Source organism: Meriones unguiculatus, chromosome 7, assembly GCF_030254825.1.
Source record: "Meriones unguiculatus strain TT.TT164.6M chromosome 7, Bangor_MerUng_6.1, whole genome shotgun sequence".
Taxonomy (NCBI): Eukaryota; Metazoa; Chordata; class Mammalia; order Rodentia; family Muridae; genus Meriones; species Meriones unguiculatus.
Window position 1 is genome coordinate 105815432 of NC_083355.1, and position 20781 is coordinate 105836212.

Consider the following 20781-nt stretch of genomic DNA (forward strand, 5'->3'; position numbering starts at 1 on the left):
ATTATTTGCCCTATGAATATCACAGTGGTATTATTTAAAGCACTACCACAACTGCTAAGACACAGACACCTGTTAAATTTTATAATTGCCTCATTTACCTTAAACTGGGCAGATATTTCACTTCACCTATGCTGTCTCGATAACCTCACCACCCACCTCCCAGCCCCCATCCTATGCCATCCTCCATAACCGTCCTCATCTGGGCTGTCTTCCATCTACAGTCTTGTAAATACTTGCTTGTATTCTGCAGTCCTTCCTCCTGCCCATCTCCAGATGAAATGTTCAGGGTCTGGACACATCTCGATCTTACTCTTGCTCCAGGACAGCTCTCCCAGTCACACAGCTCACCTGCCCCACAGCACAAAAGTTGTAGAAGTAACCAATCCACTGTCCGATTGGAGTAAACCCACTATCTGATTGGAATTAAGGCCCAATCCATGAGATGAAACCCATGTCCAAATTTGCCTGAATGGCCAAGAACCTGAGATTAGATAGGCCATAGACCTAAGGGAAAAATCAAACGCTGCTAAAATCAAATTCTGCTAAAGGAGCATAGCAACAAAATGACTCCTAATGACCGTCCACTATACTCCTAGATCAGCGTCTTACTGGGCCATCATCACAGAAGCTTCCTCCTGCAGTAGATGGAAATAAATACAAAGACCCACAAGGAGATAGCGTGCAGAGAGTGAGAGACCTGGGAACACTCAGATCTAAATGGAATATCTGAGTCAAATCCCTTCCTTCGAGGTTCAGGGAACTCTGAAACAGGAGGCCAAAAGACTGGAAGAGCCAATAGGGGTGGAAGACACCAAGGAAACGAGGCCTTCTAAACACAGCAGGACTGAACTCACAGAGTTCAGCATGTGAACTCACAGAGACCTTGGCAGCGTGTGTAACACCTGTACCGGCTTGAGCCAGAAGGGCTTCCAGAGCTGAGAGGGGAAGACAACACAAGCCCTGCCCCTAACCCAGAAGCTCTCCAGTTAATAACCACTCTCACATGAAAAAGCCAGCTCTCTCCAACAGTCTCGCTGGGTGTACAAACCACACTTGAAGGCAAGCCCCAGGCTCAGCGGTACAGGGCCAACAGAAAACAAGAACTCAGTGCTATTTTTGGAGCTTCATGAGCAACCGAGAAGCTCAGGAGTGATAGCAGATCCAAGATGAAGCAAAGTGACTCAGGGCTCTTCCCCTTTTTTCTTCTAACACAGAAGAAATAGCCATAGGCAAAATAGAACATAGGACCTTTTTTAAGACTACAGCGAGGTAATTAGGGACTCCATCTCAAACCAACTAGGTGAGGTATACCTAGGTGAAAGGCACATAAGAAAATGTCAGTAAAGAGAGAGATCTGGGCCCCTGGCAGCTTGCTGAGGACATCCCATGTTTTTGCTCCATAGTGACATGGTCAGGACAAGAATTACCACAATCGTTTTCAACAGCATTTGCTTACAAACAACTGCTTCCAAACAGGCGATGGAGCTGACCATCGTAAGGGGAAGAAAGGTAAAGAGCCAGCGGTGCTGGAAACCCTCCCAAAAGAAAATCCTCAGCAGAAGACAGACAGAGAGGAACTTCCAGACAGGAACACCACAGCCTGGAATGGGAACAGACACCGCACTCGGGAGCTAAAAAGAAGGGAGATCCCAAATGAAGAAGACAGCGATGAGATGAACAGAAGTTTCTTAGGATTGTTTCACGTGGTAAAAATGGTACGAAAGAGCACAAAACCAATAAAACAGGAAATCAAAGAAAAAAAAAACAAAGCAGAATGAGCTTTACAAGGAAATGTTAAACCTTAACAAATAAGTTGAAACTATGTATAGCAAGAAGGAAGACAAGGGAGCGAAGGACTCCAGGGCATGGCCAGCTTTATTCTGGAAGAGGCCTGCAGAGGGGAAACTCTGGATCAGAGCCAGGGTTGCTTGCTGGGTGAGGTATTTGTAAAGTAGAAAAGAGAAAGGGTGCAAAAAAAAAAATCCATTTTTGGCCTGAGGTTGGCCCTTGCTAGAGGAAACTAGGAAAATAAATACTGAGTTAAAGAATGTCAGGTGACAACCTCTACTGCCTGCCGCCATTGCTGGGAGTGTCCGCAGGGTGCGAAGGGCAAGAATTTAGGAAAACAAAATTAGGGGCCAACCAAAATTACATTAGTCTCAATGCCTGACCTTGTTCAACCAAAATGGAGGATCTTAATAAAATGGCATGGCTATGACTATGTACATTAAAAAAAAAAAGTGAAGAATGCTCTAGCTCTGTAGACACTGAGTGACCCTGGACCACACACCATCAATGGCCAACTAGAGGAGTCAGTGAGGACGGTGCCAGGACACATATGCCCACACTACTAGCCTTTCAAGTCTAGCACTTGCCCTTTCTGTCCTTGGTATAAATTAAAGTATATTCTTTCACTTTTTTGTCATTAGGGGAAATTTATCTTTATTTTATTCTTAAGTACACCTTTTATTCCATTTCTTGAGTTCTCTTATTTCAGGTCTTTAATTTTCCTTAAGTCAGACTCCTTATACTCTTCTCTCTCTCTCTCTCTCTCTCTCTCTAGTCACTTTAATTGCAATGCCTTAATAATCTTTTTATTGCACCTAATTACCTACAGCCCTTTCCTGCTCTAGTCACTCAATATTCTGGAAGTCCAGCTCAGAAAGAGCCTGTGTGTATCCCTGAACTTGAGCGTCCTCATTATGACACCACCAGTAGCTAACAATTATTAAGTATTAGCTATGATCCAGGCATGGTGCCAAGGCTTTAAATAATGATCTCATTTAATACTGACAAGAGCAACCGTTTACATCTGCAGTTCACAAATGGAAAAGTGAAGGCACAGGAAAGGGAATCCAATCCTTTGGTATTCTATATTTTAGAAAAACAAAATTGCCCAGAAAGAGGATGAATGTCCAGCTTCATACCAGAGAGTGATAGGGTGCTTGCTGCCAGTCTACAGAAGTCCAAAAGTGCTTCCTAGGAACACTAGACCCAATCATGGTGGGGCCCAAGCATAATGGCAGGCAAATGTTTGTCACCATGAAAGACCTTGAGGAACACAAACGTTAAATGTACATCTATCTCAGTCTAACCCAGGAAATAACTACAGGAGGTAGAAGTCCTTGAAATTCTATTTCTTCTGGTATGGAATCCAGCCAGGGAAGAAGCAGGCATGATGTCATGAGGACAAAACGTGGCTGGGAATAATGGCTCCCATGCAAAGATGATCGGGAGGATGTATGGTTAAGTGAAAGGGTGTGAATGTTACAGGTGAGAACAGTGTAAAGATGAAAGATGTTAGAAAAACTCAAGTCTTGGGGAAAGGCGTGGAAGGAGAAGTGAAACGGCAACGTGCTTATCATTTAAACCTGGGAGTCAGGCAACACACATTGGCAAACCATCTAATACAATGTATGTGTTCATGATGGAGAGCATGCCTGTGTCTGTGTGGTAACCTCAGCTGTCATTCCTTGGGACAAAGTCTCTCACTGGGCTGGAACTTCACCAAATAGGCTAGGCCTACCTCGCATCTTGCTGGGGGAGATTACAAGATGGCGACCCCAGACCCGGCTTTGTACATGGGTGCTTGGGATTTGCACTCAGGTCCTCATGCTTGAAAGGCAAATACTTAACCAACTGAGCCAACTGCCTAATTAAAAAAAAAAATCCCTGTCATATGCCAATCATCTACGTATCTTCTATATATCCTCTCCGTCATCTGTCTATGTCTATCTGCCTGCCTGCTGGGGTTTTGTTGGTTCGGACAAGGTCTTGTTAGGTAGCCCTGATGGGCTCAAGCTTGCAGTATTCCTTCTGCCTTAGCTGGAGATTGCAGGTGTGCCCCACCCCTACCCCAGGCTAGCCCCCGAAGAGTTTTTTACTCTTTGGATATATAAGGCTCTTTTGAGAAACACTGTTTCTTAAGAAAAGAAACACCTGTTTGAAATTCAGTGACTTCTATTTCCTGTCAGTTATTTCTATTAAACTGAAATAAAATTAAGTTTAATTACTGTTTTAAAATGTCACATATAGATTAATCCTGTTTTGTGATAGCTTTTGTCTCTCCAGCTATTTATCCATTCACTTATCCATCTATTTATATAGTTATATTCAGACGCTTTAAAAGATATTTGAAATTATGTTCACTAAACAGTGATTATGTTTTTATTGAGTAGAAAGATTTGAAGTAATTTTAACTTTTAGATTTTTAATTCTTTGTGGAGAACATTTTTGTAAATCTAGTAGAGGGGTTTTTAATAGGGGAAAAACAAACACTAACACTAAGATCTTAATTTTTATTAATTCTGAGTTGCAGACACATTTTTGGGTCTTAATTGCTTCTTTGAGGTTCTCTGCTATTTAAGAATAAAATAGAATAATGTGCTCCACTGCTACAGTGTAGAAAATCAAATAGGTTTAGCCTTAAAAATGGTCAAGTTTGTTAATTTCTCCAAGTTTCAGCCTCCTCTGTATGATTGTTTATGTTGTCAACAGAATCTAGAATCACCGGGGAGATGGGCCTCTGAGCATACATGTGGATATATTGAGTGCATTAACAGAGGTGGGAAGGCCTGCCCACTGTGGGCGGCACCATTCCCTGGCAGTGTAAGTGGAAAGAGAAGCTGAACAGCAGCACGCACGACTCTCTGCTCCCTGACTGTGGGTGTGAATGGACCAGCTGCCCACGCTCCTGATGCCATGTTGAACAACAACCTGGCATTGTGGGGCAGAATAAATCTTTTCTCCCTTAAGTTGCTTTTATTCTCCTCGTCGCTTGAATATGTTTTTATTGAGATTGCAGCACTAACAGCACGATAGACTTTCACAACTCTGTACTATAAAGCATACAGTCTTTAAAATATGTTGCTGGTCACAAGCAAATTTGAGCATAATCATCTTCAATAATACAGTATAACATTATAAACATTATTTCTGTTTGGTACAAGGCTCAAAGCCAGTATTCCGATTCCCGATTCCCCAGCTTCGGGATATGGTTGACATCAACGTGATTGTCCAGTCAGCAGAGGAAAGAAATTCAAAAGCAGCTTCCCTTTCTTTTGCCCATTCCTTGGCTGTAAAGCCCATCTTCTAAACAGGGAGGCCTTCTACAAACTTCCAGGCCTTGTTCCGGATCACAACAGGGAACAAATGAAGCAGATCACGAGCGACGCTGTGAGAGGTGACATCGTAGGTAACGCCCACCAGCATGAATTCTTCCTCTGGGGCTCCAAACCAGATGTCTCTGATGTGGCTGGAGATGGCTGTCACAGCCAACATTGCACTGGACAGTTTCCCAGCCTAGATGACAGCAGCACCACACCGCTGCACCATCACGATGAACCCTCATCTTTAGGGCTTCATACGCACCAACTTCCTTTCCTTGCCATTTCACCTTAGCATGACTGACATCTAGATAGGGAACCCGGGCATGAGTTCCCAGACAAAGACATTCCGTCATCAGCAGTTACGCTGAGTTTAAGAGCAATTTGAGATTCAGCTCTGTTGTCAGCTAAGCAAGTCAGACAACTGGAGTTCCCCTTGGGGGTCGGTGGAGCTGACTTGGAGGCCATCGGGCAGTTGGTGTTAGCTGAGTTTCCAACAACAATGACCTTAACTGATTTCTTGGCTTATTTCTCCACCTTAGTTCTGCACCTTTCACATTTGTTTTCAGTGGGCCTTTACTCTGCACGCCTCCCCTTCCTGGCACAGGCAGCCACATCCGGCTCTCTGAAGGCCGCCTCTCCTTTGTCTGTTGCAGTGACATCTTTCAGAAGGGGAAGGGCACGGTTTTACAGCTCCATCAGGGCACCCTCCAGAACACCCAGCATGCGGGTGGCATCCAACAAGAATTACAGGCTGGTCTTGACCAAGGACAGACCGTTTCCAACACTGTACAGGAGTGAACATGCAATTTGACCCCCTACTCCAGTCACAAGGGCTCTGATGGGTTAAGGCACTGGGAATTTGAGGCCAGTTTCTGTACCTGCAAAGCCTGTCTTCAGGAGTCAGGAGGCCAGTTTCTGTACCTGCAAAGCCTGTCTTCAGGAGTCAGGTCACCCTCTACAGCTCTCCGTAAGCTGCTTTTATTAGAGTACCTCATCATAGCAGTGAGAAACAAGAAAACAAAAACTCTCAGCCAGGTGGCGATGGCACACGCTTTACCACCAGCACTCAAGAGGCAGAGACAGGTGGATCTCTGAGTTTAAGGCTAGCCTGGTTACAGAGTGAGTTCCAGGACAGCCAGGGCTGTAACACAAAGAAATCCTGTATATATATATATATATATATATATATATATATATATATATATATATTAGGCACCCTACTGAAAAATAATTGTGTTGACCTTACAGCTGACCTTAAATCACACAATCATACAATGGCTGACCAGGCATGGTGATGCATGCCTGTAATCCTAGCACTTAGCAGGCAGAGGCAGGATGATTGCTGCAAGTTCAAGACAGTCAGACCTGTCTCAAAACACCCAAAACACATATGTAAATATTGATATTAAGATACGGTCTGTCAAAGGACTAGAAAGTCTTGGCTCATAGTAGGTACTCAGTCTCAATACAAGGTAACTTTGACTCTGCTATTAAAGACACCAGGTTATGATGTGGCTATAATACTGTTCCTTTATCATGCTGGCAGCTCTCTGTTTCCCAGCTACCATTCTGTCCCCCGGACCAACCACCTTTACTGCCTCTCCTGGTACATGCTCTGAAAACAAGACACCCAAGAGTGTTTTCAATTAGTTATATAACTCAAGTTAATGAAGATCCAGGTGAGAATCTGGATTCTTTGCTGGTGGGCTTTCCTCCAGTGTTTTCCAGCACCGTAGGCCAGGCTCTATGAGCAGCTGTGTCCATCCAGTCACTCAGCTGTTTAACAAACATTTCCTAAGTGCCTGCCACCTGCCAGGTGCGGCCCTTGGCAATAGAAGCAAAAGGGGTAGGGTGCCATCCAGCCTTTGAGGATCAAGTCCTTCAGACCTTCAGTGGGAATCATCAGAAGACTGTCAGAAGATGGCTGTTAAGAGGGAACTCCTAGCCCCTGAGGATCTAGATTAGTGGTTCTAAAGCCTGTGGGGTGAGACCCCTTTAGGGGTCAAACGACCCTTTCACAGTGGTCACATATCAGATATCCAGCATGTCAGGTATTTACATTACAGTACACAACAGTGGCAAAATTACCTTCAGGAAGTAGCAACGACCATAGTTTTATAGCTGGGGGATCACCTCAACATGAGAAACTATATGAAAGGGTCACAGGCTTGGGAAGGTTGAGAGCCACTGATCGAGATGGATTCCAAGCTGTTGTCTGCAATTTCGAATTGTAGAACTGTTGGCTTTCTTTTTTTTCTTTCTCTTTTTTTTTTTTTTTTTTTTCTTTTTTAATGCAGGGATTTATGTAACCCAGACTGGCCTTAAAACCCATTACATAGTCAAGGATGACTTAAACCCCCTCTTTTCCTGTTTCTACCTCCTGAGCTCTGGGATTACAGGTAGCACGACATCCTGTTTTATGAGATAATGGGGATCAAGCCAAGGACTTTTTCATGCTGAGCAAGGAGGCAAAATACATGCCAACTGAAATACATGGCCTTGTGAAACTCTGACTCTGAAATTCCAAATGGTCTAAAGGGTGACTTAAAAAAAATTTAATTTTTACAATTTATTCACTTTGTATCCCAACTGTAGCCCCTTCTCTAGTCCCCTCCCCATTCCACTCTCCCTCCCTCTTCTCCACCCATGCCCCTCCCTAAGTCCACTGATAGAAGGGTCTCCTCTTCTTCCGTCTGACTCTAGCTTATCAGATCTCATCAGGGCTGGCTGCATTGTCTTCCTCAGTGGCCTGGTAAGGCTGCTCCCCCTCAGGGGAAGTGATCTAAGAGCAGGCCACTGAGTCCATGTCAGATGTCCCTGTTCCCATTACTAGGCGACCCTCTTGGACACTGAGCTGCCATGAGCCCATCTGTGCAGGGGTTCTAGGTTATCTCCATGAATGTTCCTTGGTTGGAGTATCAGTTGCAGAAAAGATCCCTGAACCCAGATTTTATTTTTCTCTCCTTGCGGAGCTCCTGTTCCCTCCAGGTCTTTCTATCTCCCCCTTCTTTCATAAGATTCTCTGCACTCTGCCCAAAGTTTGGCTGTGAGTCTCAGCCTCTGTTTTGATACCTTGAGGGTAGATTCTTTCAGAGGCCCTCTGTGGTAGGCTCCTGTCCTGTTCCCTGTTTTCTTCCTCTTCTGATGTTCATTTCATTTGCCTTTCTGAATGGGAATTGAGCATCATAGCCAGAGTCCTCCTTCTCAATTAGCTTCTTTAAGTGTACAGATTTCAGTATGATTATCCTATATTATATGTCTAATATCCTCTTATAAGTGAGTGTATACCATGTGTGTCTTTCTGCTTTTGGGATATCTCACTCAGGATCTTTTCTAGATCTCACCATTTGCCTGCAAATTTCATGATTTCCTTGTTTTTAATTGCTGAGTAATATTCCATTGTGTAGATGTACCACAATTTCTGTATCCATTCCTCCACTGAGGAACATCTGAGTTGTTTCCAGCTTCTGGCTATTACAAATAAAGCTGCTATGGACATGGTTAAGTAAATGTCCTTGTATACTTGAGCACCTTTTGGATATATGCTTAGGAGTGGTATAGCTGGATCTTGAGGTAGCCCTACTCTAGGATCAACAATCAATAAACGGGTCTTCATGAAACTGAAAAGCTTCTGTAAAACAAAGGACACTGTCATCAGAACAAAACTATAGCCTACAGATTGGGAAAGGATCTTCACCAACCCTATATCTGACAAAGGGCTAATATCCAGAATATATAAAGAACTCAGGAAGTTAAAAAGCAACAAATGAAGTAATCCAATTTAAAAAGTGGGGTACAGGGCTAAACAGAGAATTCTCGATAGATGAATATAGAATTGCAGAGAAACACTTAAAGAAATGTTCAACATCATTAGTCATCAAGGAAATACAAATCAAAACGACCCTGAGATTTCACCTTATACTCATCAGAATGGCTAAGCTCAAAAACTCAAGTGACAATACATGCTAGAGAAGTTGTGGAGAAAGGGGAACCCTTCTCCATTGCTGGTGGGAATGTAAACTTATACAACCACTCTGAAAATCAATCTGGCACTTTCTCGGACAATTAGAAATAGTGCTACCTAAAGGGTGATTTTTAATGAATGCCTAAGTTTCTTTCCTTGAGAGCCAGTGTGTGAGAGAGAGTGTGTGTATGTGTGTGCAAAAGAGTATGTGTGAGTGTGTGTATGAGTGGGGGGGGTTCTCTTTTCCTCCCTCCTTCCCACCTCACTTTTCACCCAGGTCTCCTGGGTTATTCTGGGAACCACTGGTTCTCACTTTCTTTGAAGAATCGGTTACACCTCTGTTCCCTTCCAATTCTAATTCAACCTCTTCAGTGAAAGAGGGCCTAATGTCTTTTGTCTCCAATAAACATCTCTAATTAGCTTCACAGAAGAGAATAATTCTTGAAATTACTTTTTATGAGAATGGTATTACACATTGTAGTCAAATATCCTTCTCAAATTCAGAGCTATTGAGGATGGAAATATCATTTTACAACTGTCTCTTTGTCTTTGATCCCAAACACTCCCTCTTTCATTTATTTAGCTTGTTCCTCTGCTCCGTGAGGGGGGAGGGGAGGGAATTGCTCATAAGTAGCTTGAAAGTCCTATCAGACAAACAGCTTCTCCTTGAAAGTTTCAAGTACGCATTAATGCGTCCTCTGAGCTGGAGTGTGGAGACAATTGTTCTCATCGACTGAAATTGCCTCTCACCCAGAGAATCTCAAAGACAGTTTTTGCAGAGCTCCCTCAATCAGTTCCATTTCGCAAGGCCCTGCCACACAGAACGCTCTGTTAGCTTCTTCTAGATAATTCTGGGAACAGTGATGAACGGGCGAGGGGAGGGCACCTCATCAGCTGGAAGTTGCTGGCTCTGCTCAGTGACAGGTTCAGGGGAGGGCAGGTCCTGTGGCTGCTTCCTGTCTACCTGCTTGGTTGCATTCCAACTTCCGGGTAGCCTCCACGTGTCGCTGTTTGCTCGAGGCAGGCAGATAGCTTGCGCGTTTTGGAGTATCACCTTGACATCCTACCCTGACTGTCCAGTTTCTTCACTAATTTTAGCTCCATAGTCCCTCACTTCTCTCATTCTCGTGGTTTCCTGATCTCATCTTGCCATCTTGCCACATAAACTCATGTCTACCATTTCCTGTAGACCTGACCTGAATCAATTGGACCATCAACAGAACTACATGACCATGTCGCCAAAATCTCAAGGCCAAGAGGTTAGCTCTCTCTCTCTCTCTCTCTCTCTCTCTCTCTCTCTCTCTTCCCCACTCCCTCCCTCTCCCTCTTCTTCTCTCTGTCTCTGTCTCTCTCTCTCTCTCACACACACACAGACATATATACACACACACACTGTGACAAAATGCTTGTCAAAAGCAACTTAGGTTAGAGACATTCACAGGAAGGTCTGGGTGATGTCAAAGCTCTACACACTTAACTGTGTAATAGAGTCAACCACCACAGTCACTCCCAGTTCAGCAAACAAACTCCAGGAGAAACGAGAAACAAAAGATGGAGGGCAGAGAAGAGAAGATGGCAGCTCCCTGCCCCTGAAGCCAGAAGCCGCTAAGGTTCAGTCAACAAACCAAACAAGCGCTAAGCCTAAACACTCCCTTTGGGAAGGACAGAACTTTCCCTGAGGCCATAAGAACACCCACAGAGTGCATTTTAAATTTAAAGTGAAAATCTTATTTTGGAATCATTTTAAATTCACAGAAAAGCTGAAGAGATACTGTGTTGTTTCTCACCGTCCCCTACTCCCCTGTGTGCTTACATCTTATTTCCCCATCCTACAAGTGTCAAAACAGAGCTGTTAAGGAGCCATTGCTGGTGGCTAAACCACAAGTTTTCTCCTGCTCTCTCTCTCTGTCTCTGTCTGTCTCTGTCTCTGTCTGTCTGTGTGTCTGCGTGTGTCTGCGTGTGTGTGTGTGTGTGTGTGTGTGTGTCTGCTCCAGTATCCAGTCCATGTTTCCCCTTCCTGTCTGCTCCTCGATCTTTCTTTGCTTTCCTTGGCCTTATCTGTTTGAAGACAGCTTTTCAGGTGCTGCGTGGCATGCCCTTCAGTGTGCTGGTTAGTTTCATGTCAACTTGACACAAGCTGGAGTCATTTGACAACCTCAACTGAGGAAATGCCCTCACCAGATTGCCCTTTGGGCAAGCCTGTGGTACATTGTTTTAAATTAGTGATTGATATGGGAGTGCCCAGCCCTGACAGGGTGCCAATCGTGGGCAGGTGTGCAAGAAAGCAGGCTGAGCAAGCCATCAGGAGCAAGCCAGTAAGCAGCACTCCTTCACAGCTTCTGCTTCAGTCCCTGCCTCTAAGTTCCTGCCTTGAGTTCCTGCCCTGACGTCCCTCACATGACCTCGGCGTTCTAAGCTAAAATAAACCCTTTCCTTCCTTCTTCCTTCCTTTCCTTCCTTTCTCTTGGTCATGGTGTTTCATCACAGCAATAGAAACCCTGACTAAGATGTTCTGTCTGGGTTTGTCTAACGTTTTCTTGTCGCTAGGCTGGGTGATGGGTTGGGCAGAAGCCCACAGTGGTTTCAATACACTTTGCCACAACTCATGTTAACTGTGACCCTTGGATAAGACAGCGTTCACTATGTTTGTCCACTGTGAAATCACTGTTTTTCACTTTCCATATTGTGTTCCTTGGAAACAAGTGACCCTGTGGAGCCCACACAGCCTGGGGGAGAACGAAGCTCTGCTTCCTGCGAGGGAGAGCATTTCTATGCATTAGTTGGAATTGTCCTGAAATGAAAATAGGTAAAGGTTATGAAATATTTCACAAGTGGGAGGTTCAGCTCCCAACATCCTCCATTCCGGCTCCTGGATCTCTTCCTCACTGCTCCCTCTGTGGGGTATAACAAGTGTGACATACAGTGGCATGTTTTGGTATCCTATTAAGCAAAACCAGTTTGAAGGGGGCACCCTGACTTCTGATGTCACTGCCTGGAGAGAGGTAGCCTGTAGGAAGCCATGCTTCCCTGTAGGAAGCTTCTCAGGTCTAGCCCCTCCTTAGCAGGACCACTATGGGAGGAGTGTCTTCTCTCCTACGAACTGGACGCTCCTGTCCTTGGTTGTATGGAAGTCCCATCACATGTAACAGATGAGGAATTGCCTCTGCTACCTTCAGGGGACAGTGTCTAAATACAGTGTCTGGAATTCTGTCTTTGAACTTAAGGATGGGCGCTTAGACAGAGCAGCTCAAGGTCTCAAATAGCCATTGACTCATTCCATAACCAAGATGCCTCTGGGGACAGAAAGTCAGAAAAGGAGGATGGGCAACATTTTCTCCCAGTTGTCCATTTTTAAATATTAATTGTGTTCATGCCCATGATCTATAAAATAAGAAGAGAATAAAATAGGCCATTTGTAAGCTATTGTACGAACCAGGCCTCCACGCGGCATCACCTTCTCTATGTCCATCCAACCCACCTGGAAGCCTGAGGAGGATCATTCTGGACTCTCTCTCTCTCTGTCTCCTTCCCTTTGTACATCTATATCCAATCAGGCACCAGGTCTGTGGTGCACACTGGTGTGCAGATAAGAAAGGCTGACACACCCCATAAAAAGGCCTGGCTTTTAGCCAGCTCCCTGGAGATAGCCTCCAAACCCTGGCAACGTCCTGCCTGCCAAGAGTGTCCACCTTCACCAGGAGCCTTGGGCCATCCAGACACTTTATGCTGCCGACAGAACGAATAGTGGAGACCTTGTTTCACGCAGCAAATGCCAATGTCCCCAGGGGGCCTGTAGCTGAAGAACTCGCAAGTCATACGGGTGTCCAAGGTCCTGTGACCAACCTGTAGGAAAAAAACTCGGAATGTCAGGGTTCATGTGGCCAACTTCACACGTGCAGTCACACATCAGTGATGAGAGAATCACACCGGACTCCTCTGGGACAGGACCGTGAAAGCCCACATCTGGCATGGCTTGTATGTACCTCTCCTATATGTGCCTTTGGCTTTTGCTGATTTCAATCTTCCCTTTCACCAGAATAAGCTGGGACTGTGAGTTCATCAGTGCTGGTGAGTTCTCACAAAGCACTGACCCTCAAGACGGCCTTAGGGACAAAGCACTTGTGGAGTACACATCACTGTTTGTGCTCGGTGGGTGGTCTGTCCCCTCCACTGAATCCTGACCTCTGAAATCAAGGCAGGACCTGTCTCTTCTTGCCGTCTCTAAGCACTCTGCCCAGGGAAGGTAAGTTGTAAGCATTTCAGAAAGGTAGTGTAGCTTGAGCCTCACTGGTGTGACATCAGACCTCACCACCAAGTGATCCTAGATGCTCAGACACGGCTGACAGGACAGATCTTAGTGGGGCTAGATCGTGCGTCTCCTCAACGGATAGCTCAGCTCGGTGTCCACCAGTGGCCCTCAGCCGCTGGCCTGGGCAGCCAATCCCCATGCCTTCTGGTATCTCAGACTCCATCTTCTGTACAATAGATGCCAAGATCCCTTTCTTCTTTGGAAATCCCTGTTCCAATGGAGAGAAAGGAGTGGGATCCTTGTGGCGTAGCCATCTTCCAAGAAGGGCTCCAACAGCAGCAGGGTCACCCGGACAGACGAGGCGGGGACCAGCACACTGGCTTAATCGTTGGACTATTTCATCAGGATTCTCTTTTCCAGATGGAGGGTTGACTAGCACGAAGCATGCACACATTCGTTCTCCCTGCGCTCTTGGCTGCGGGTGTGATGTGAGCAGCTGTTGCAAGCTCTCTCTTCTCTGCTTCCCCTCAGGGATGGGCTGTAACCTGGAACAGTGAGCTAAAATAAGCCCTCTTTCCTGAGTTGCTTTTTTTGGGGGGAGGGGGGACTGGTATCTCGTCACACAACAGAAATCAAACAGGGCGGTTTGCTTGCTCCTCCCTTCCCATTTTGGGGAAGATGACATCACCTTTGTCCTGTCATGTTTCTGGAGAAAAGTAATGTTATCTCTAAGCTGGCATTAAACTCCAAGGAACATCTGAATCATACTTCCACTTTTCTAGAAGGTTCTCCTCAGCCTGGAGCCATCCAACACTTCCTTACCCAAGTCTGCTATGTGCTAAGCTCTAGAGAGCACCTTGTCCTCAATCAGGGGATGTTTGTGGTCAGGGCTTAGTGGAGGTTTGGGGATTTTTTTTTTTCTTTCTCCATTATTAGAGACTGAACATAGGGCAAGCTCTCCATCGCTGACCTATACCCGCAGGCTGTTTCGTATTTTCATTTGAAGACAAAATCTTTCTAAGTGGTTAAGCTGGCCTGGAGCTGGCCCTATAACTCAGTCATACAATCCTCCCACCTCAGCCTCCCGCTAGGAGGTCACAGGCCTGAATCTCAGGCCTGGCCAACAGCAGTTTGTTGTTGTTGCTGTTGTTGTTTTGGTTTGGTTTGGTTTGGTTTTTTGTTTTTGTTTTATGAGACAGGGTTTCTCTGTGTGGCCTTGGCTGTCCTGGACTCGCTTTATAGACCAGGCTGGCCTTAAACTCACAGAGATCCTCCTGCCTCTGCCTCCCTGAGTACCGAGATTACGGGTATGTGCCACCACCCCTGGCTTCAGCAAGGACTCTTATACAGCATCTGCAGGGACCCAGCCAGGTCCTTCTGAAAGAGGATCTCAATGGGTAGCCCCAGAGTTCTGCATTTCTAGAGAACTCCCAGAGAGCATTCTGGGAGGGTGCTACCGACCAGTCTCCTTCAGCCTTCACCTCTATGTAGGTGCCACTTTCCACCCGAGCCTGGTGATAGTTCCAGTTGCCTCAGTGGCTGCTAGGATGATCCATCCAGGAGCCCGTCCTCTCAACTCTCAGCTTCCAAATACTGTCCCCTTCCACCGTGGGCCTGTCACCGATTTTCATCACTAAGCAAGCACGGCTCTCTGCCTCCGTTCATAGGGGTCAACTCCAGAGGATGAGCCAAGTTGTCTTCATTGTCCATGGGGATGGGGAGAGGATGTTTGGATGTGTCTCTGCTTTCAAGTCACAAACAGAACTGGCCACAGTGAGAGGTGGAGCCTGAGGTCCAGTTCACAGTCTACCGGCAGAAAGCAGGCAAGGAAGAGTTGACCGATGGAAAAGATTAGGAATCAGGGTGTCACGATTGAAGAGGAAAGGGCATGATCAAAGAGGGCTTAGACCTCCATGCCCACATCTTCCAGTTCTGGCTCGTAGTGGGCAGCTCTAAAATACAGAGCTAAGTCACCTGTCACAATAACCAGGATCACCTACAGACTCAAGCCACACCAGGTAAGAGGACAGGATCAGGGGTGCATTCTCTTTCTAGAACTGCCACTGGACTGTCGGAACATACACTCCTCACAACTCTCCAAAGCCTGTTGCTTCTAGGGTAGCGCCTACTCCCCCCAAGCAAATTTTGTCAGGCTTAGAGCATCAGACACTGCGTCCCAATCTCACTGTCACCACGTCACAAATTCCGCTGCCATCCTTCTGGCTCCCCCTCCACTCAGGAGCAAGGAGAGAGGTCCAAAGCCAACATGCAGCCTGGGTCATTCATCATCCTTTATGAATTCTCTCTGCCACACAGCAGGACATAGCTGAAAAAAGCAAATGAATATCAGCCTTTGGGAGGGGAGAGGTCCTCGTGTGTCACAGGGGAGATGGACAATGAGCAGATAACATCACACACCAGCATGGAACTTCCGACTCTAACAGTGCTGGGAAATAGAAGGATCTGGGAGCCGGTGGACACATGGAGGATCAGGGAAGCAGAACAGTTTCTGCGATGCTGAGAAGGTGCCCTGGGATGGCTGTGGCGCCCCACCCTGGGCCTGTTGCTAGATCAAGAGGCTGATCACTGGGGTCTACAGTGTTAAGGAGAAGAATACACATCGCTAACCATAGCCACAGTCTCAAGGCTTCTCAGCTGTGCCCAATCCCACTAAGTCAAACCAACAAGAACCACCTACTACCACTGTTCGGAGCCGTGCAGAGAAAAGCCTCCAGCCAGGGATTGGCTTTGGACAAAGGTATCAGGCTGGACTCCTGCTCCCAGCTGAGAGGGCTTGAAAGAGGCAGCTGGTCTCAGAGCTTCATGTTCTCCATCCATGGAAGTGAGACTTTAGTGCCAACGTAAAGAGGCTGGGTAAGCCCCTGGAGCAGATGCCTCATGCGGCTCAGTGCTGGCACTGCCCTGCATGTGGCTCCTTCAGGCAGGGTGGCTCCTGTAAGGTTCCCATGGCAATTATTTGGGTGCTGTCCAAACGCAAGCCTCTCAATATGCTTCCAGGGAGCCCCCGGAGCCAAGGCTGGCTCCTCAACTCCCTAGGGTGCAACAAAGAGGCCTGGGATTGATTGGTTCCCTGTGTGTGGTGGCGCCACACACAGCCAACCACCATATCAAATCCCTTAGGGGTTGGCAGAGATTGCCTAGCATTGTGGCGGGGGGCGTCTGGGATACGGTGTGAGACTGCAGCAGAGCCTTGATGCCATTTGTGGTGCTGTCTACCCAAAGTGCTAACCCAAGACCAAAACTGCCTAGGCCGCAATGAGGTCCTGAGGACAGGGATCTCTCTGATGAAGGCTAGGAAGGGAAACTTTATCCATCCACAGGAGCAATGGTTATCTTTCCTGGAGGAATAAGAAGTGCTTCTGACCCTCATTGTGCACACACTTGCAACGTCAATAAGAAAGTAGCCCACCTTCTAAAAGCATTCGAGAGTGCCCCCTCCTTCCCAGAAAGCTACATTCTACAGGGAACCTGATGGGAACCTTCCTCCCATCAGGAAGTGATTGACAACTGTTTCCAGGTGGCTACAAAAAGTGGTATGTGATTCTCCTATGGTGAGAAGGGAAGCAGAGACAAATTCCCAGATGCTCAAGTTTGCTAGCCAACAGCAAACAAGAGGCCCTATCTCAAAACAAGGCAAAAGGTGAGGACCAACACCCATGATTGTCCTCCGACCTCTACACATATGCCATGGCACGTGCACAGAAACAACAAAACCGAAACCAACCAAACAAATCTAGTAACGTACAAATCAGTTCCTAGGTGTGGCCTGGCACACGAAAGAATTACAAGGCATAGCCCCCGAGAGGGCGCGTTCAAAGTGTGGCTACGTACAAAGCCGCCATGCAGGCCAAGCAGGGGCTGAGCTGGAAGGTCCTTGGAGTCTGGGAATCCTGGATTTGTGTTTCTTTTAGTCACACTGGCCGTGTGACTCTGGGCCCGTTCCACAGCCCTTCCGCAGCTGTGATTCGGGGATGATTACAACCCACTCTCCCGAGATGCTGTTATGATACACGAAACTAGTGCAGGTAAAATGCCCAGCGCAGAGTAAGCCATTGTAAATGGCAGCTATTACTGCTGTCGCCAACACTGGGAGGAGGAAATGAGGGCGCGGAGCCGGGGGAAAGCAGACCAGCTCTGCCCTCCACTGACCTTGACGCTACGTATAATGGATTTGTCTCTCCATTGCAGTTCCCCACTGGAACGGGAGTCCCAGGGAGGTGGGGCATCCAGAAGAGCACGAAACACGGTGAAGGCTTCAAAAACACATATGGAATGTATTGGTGCATGGATTATGTACTTTGAAGGAAGGAAGGGAATTACACATGGAATGTCTGCCCAGAAGAAAAAGCAATTGGATAGATGTCACATTCATTTCTTAGTTTGTGGAAAGCATAAGATACACTGCAGGGAGGACCTAGAACGTGGCCATGACTGTAACTCAAGTCCACCTACCGAATGTTCTCAGAGTGGAGGAAGGGAAGCAGGCAGGAGCCCTTGCAGGTAGATTAAAAAAAAAAAAAAAAAAAGTAAGCACAGATAGTGTGCACATTGGCTCCTAAACCTGAGTTCAAGATCAGCTGAATCCCTGCCAGCCCCCAGCCACTCTCCCTGAGGATCCTGGCACCCCAGCCAGATTGCACTGATGGGAGACCAGCGTAAGCCTCCGGGGGGGCTGGTGGGAAAACCGAGGGTGTGTGGAGAAAACTTTGCCAACGTTACAGCCATCTTCTGCCACCCTTCTCTGAGTATCAGGAGACCTGAGTTCAAGTCCTGGTTCTGCAGCTCACTCTATGTCACAGGTGCCTCAAGGTTCTCGGATCTGTAAGATGGGCTTGGGGACACTGATCTTTCAAAGCTTGTGGGAGCAGCACAGGGACAATGAGATATGCCCCCACAGTACTCTGCTCTATGGAGGCATTTGCTACTCTTGTCAGGGGACAGACAGGATGGATGGGGGTGATTCATATTCTGAATTATAAAGGCACATCATACTCCATATTTGTAGAAAGAAATCTACATGAATGTTTTATTAATAGCCTAGAACATACACACTGTTAATGGTTTGTTTGTTCTGTATTAAGCCCTTCCAATCAAGAAGCCCCTAGAGGAGAATAAAACTGATATCAACAGACATTTACTAGACTTAGCAATTCAAGAAGTGTGTGACCTTAGCCTGGGGAGATGGCTCCGTGTTAAAGCACTTGTGAGAACAGGAGCCCACGTGCCCTAGAACGCACATAAATGCCGGGTGGGCATGACAGTGGCCTGTAATTTCAGACGACCCACCCCCACCACCGAGCAAGCTGGCTAGTCAGGCTAGCCACGCTAACAAGCTCTGGATTCAACTGAGAGACCCTGCCTCAGTGAGCAAGGTGGAGAGTGATAGAGGGAGACTCACAGCATGGAGAGTGATAGAAGGAGACTCACAGTACAGCCTAGGCCCTCCAAGTGCACAAGCACACACATGCACATATGCCCACACACATGCAAACATGCACACACACACACACACATATAGATATAAAACCTCTGGTTGGAGGTGAGATGAAAGGCCAATATTTAGACTGTTAATTCAGTGTCTTCTCTGGTTCCTGGTTCTCTGGATTAAACACAATATGAAGTTTCAATTCCTGTCTCTGCTCATTGGTCTCTGTGGTGACAAGCATCATCAGTTCCAGCTATCTGACTATATTGCTATCATTATTATCTTTATTTATAATTTGTTACAGTCACTGCTATGGCCCGAAGGAATGTCTCGGCAGCTGCAAAACTCGTAAAGAACTTCACTGGTCTTGGCTGCAGATGCCACTAGGGGCCCTGACTCCCCAGCATCACCTGTGCACCCTGCTTTTCCTGGCTGCCAGGGAGCTCCCGGGGCCCACGCCCATGCTCTTCTTTTTCTTTGAAACTCTGTCTCTGTCCCCACCCCTCTTTCCTCCTAATCCTTTCATCCCGAATGAGACTTAATATTCAATCTTCCATAAGGTTGCTCAGCCCTACCCACTGACGTCAACAGCCAAAGGTGGCCATCTTCCTTCCTCTTCCCTCACAGTTACATGGGAGAAGCATTGGTTTCCCCACATATGAGGTAAAATGCAGAGACATCACGGAGCCCAGTGCCTGGAGCATGGTGACTGTACGGGAAGGCAGTGGTCATAGAGTCATCCTCTTAGTCCTGTATTTTCCTCTGGGCTCCTGCACTTCAGTATGAGCTTTTGAGCCAGGAGTTACAGTATCAGCTTGCATAGGTGTCCCTCAAAAGCCTTTTCAGGCTTGGTAACTGGTATTAGTGGGAGGCAGGGGAACCTTTAAAGGTTTCTATTGGGAAACATTCTACTCACTAAGGAGCCAACAATTACTAAGGTGTCCTGAATACCAAACACTGAGCTGCACATCTTTTTTTTTCATTTAATGTTCAAGGAAGCCCTTATGTGTTTGCTTTTTGAGACAGGGTCCCACTGCACAAGTCAGGCTGGCCCAGACCTCATCTTCTTCCCTTGGCCTCTTGAACATTGCTATTACAAGGTGTGTCACCATACTAGGCTCAAAGTAACCTCCAAAGGAGCATATGCTCAGTCTCATTTCATGGATGAAAACCAGACCCATAGAGTCCCAAAGGTCTCACAGTCATGAGTTGCCACTCACGTGACCATTCCTTCCTGTCCTTTTGGCTGCTCAAGGGAACAGCTTATCCTGGGTCTCACTGGAGTCATGGCTCCAGTGGGCGTTCATACAAGTCCTTAGACATTTGTGACAGTTTGCTTTTGCTGCATAACAAACAGCCCTCAAAGGCAAAAACCATGTGCACTGGGAAGCTCAAAGGCTGGAGACCTACTGGCGCAGACTGGACCCAGCTGCAGGAAGGTGGGGCCATAGAATCACGAGGCCTTAGGAAGGACGCAGGGAGAGTGGCAACTCGGGGTCATTCTCTCTCCTCGTTCCTGTACCAGGCAGTACTGGTGACAGAAATGAGTCATAGTTCCAGGAACGTTACAGTGGTTGGCTTCCTCTTCTCCCCCCTCATCGGGATGTACTGTTACTGCTTTTGACAAACACACAGCAGCGGATGTGAAAAAAATTAGCTGTATTTTTCTTTATCTCATTGCTTCCGGTGATACTGTTAACGATAATATAATTTGCAGTTGTCTGGGTCTTGAAGGAGAAGCAGGCATTCATTATCTCTCACTGATCTCCACATCAACCTAGGCAAGCATGCAGAGCAGGAGGAGAGAGTGGCTATGACATATAATTAATTACCTCAACAGTAATGACAGAGCCAGCACCACTTTGGCTCCTGCTCTGCTCCCACGCTGCCTAACACAACTGGCTCATTCCATGTCAGCTCATCTCTCAGTGACAGGTTAGAGAAATGAGATCTGAGCCTATTTGGGAATCCCAGCAGACCTTTTTCCTTGATGTGGGACCTGGGCAACTTGACT

The 20781-nt window shown here is 46.7% G+C and overlaps 1 pseudogene; it reads right to left on the reverse strand.

The window, feature by feature from the left end:
• Nucleotides 1-5091: 5091 nt before the first annotated feature.
• LOC110560663 (malate dehydrogenase, cytoplasmic-like) lies at nucleotides 5092-13520 on the reverse strand (annotated as a pseudogene).
• Nucleotides 13521-20781: the final 7261 nt, after the last annotated feature.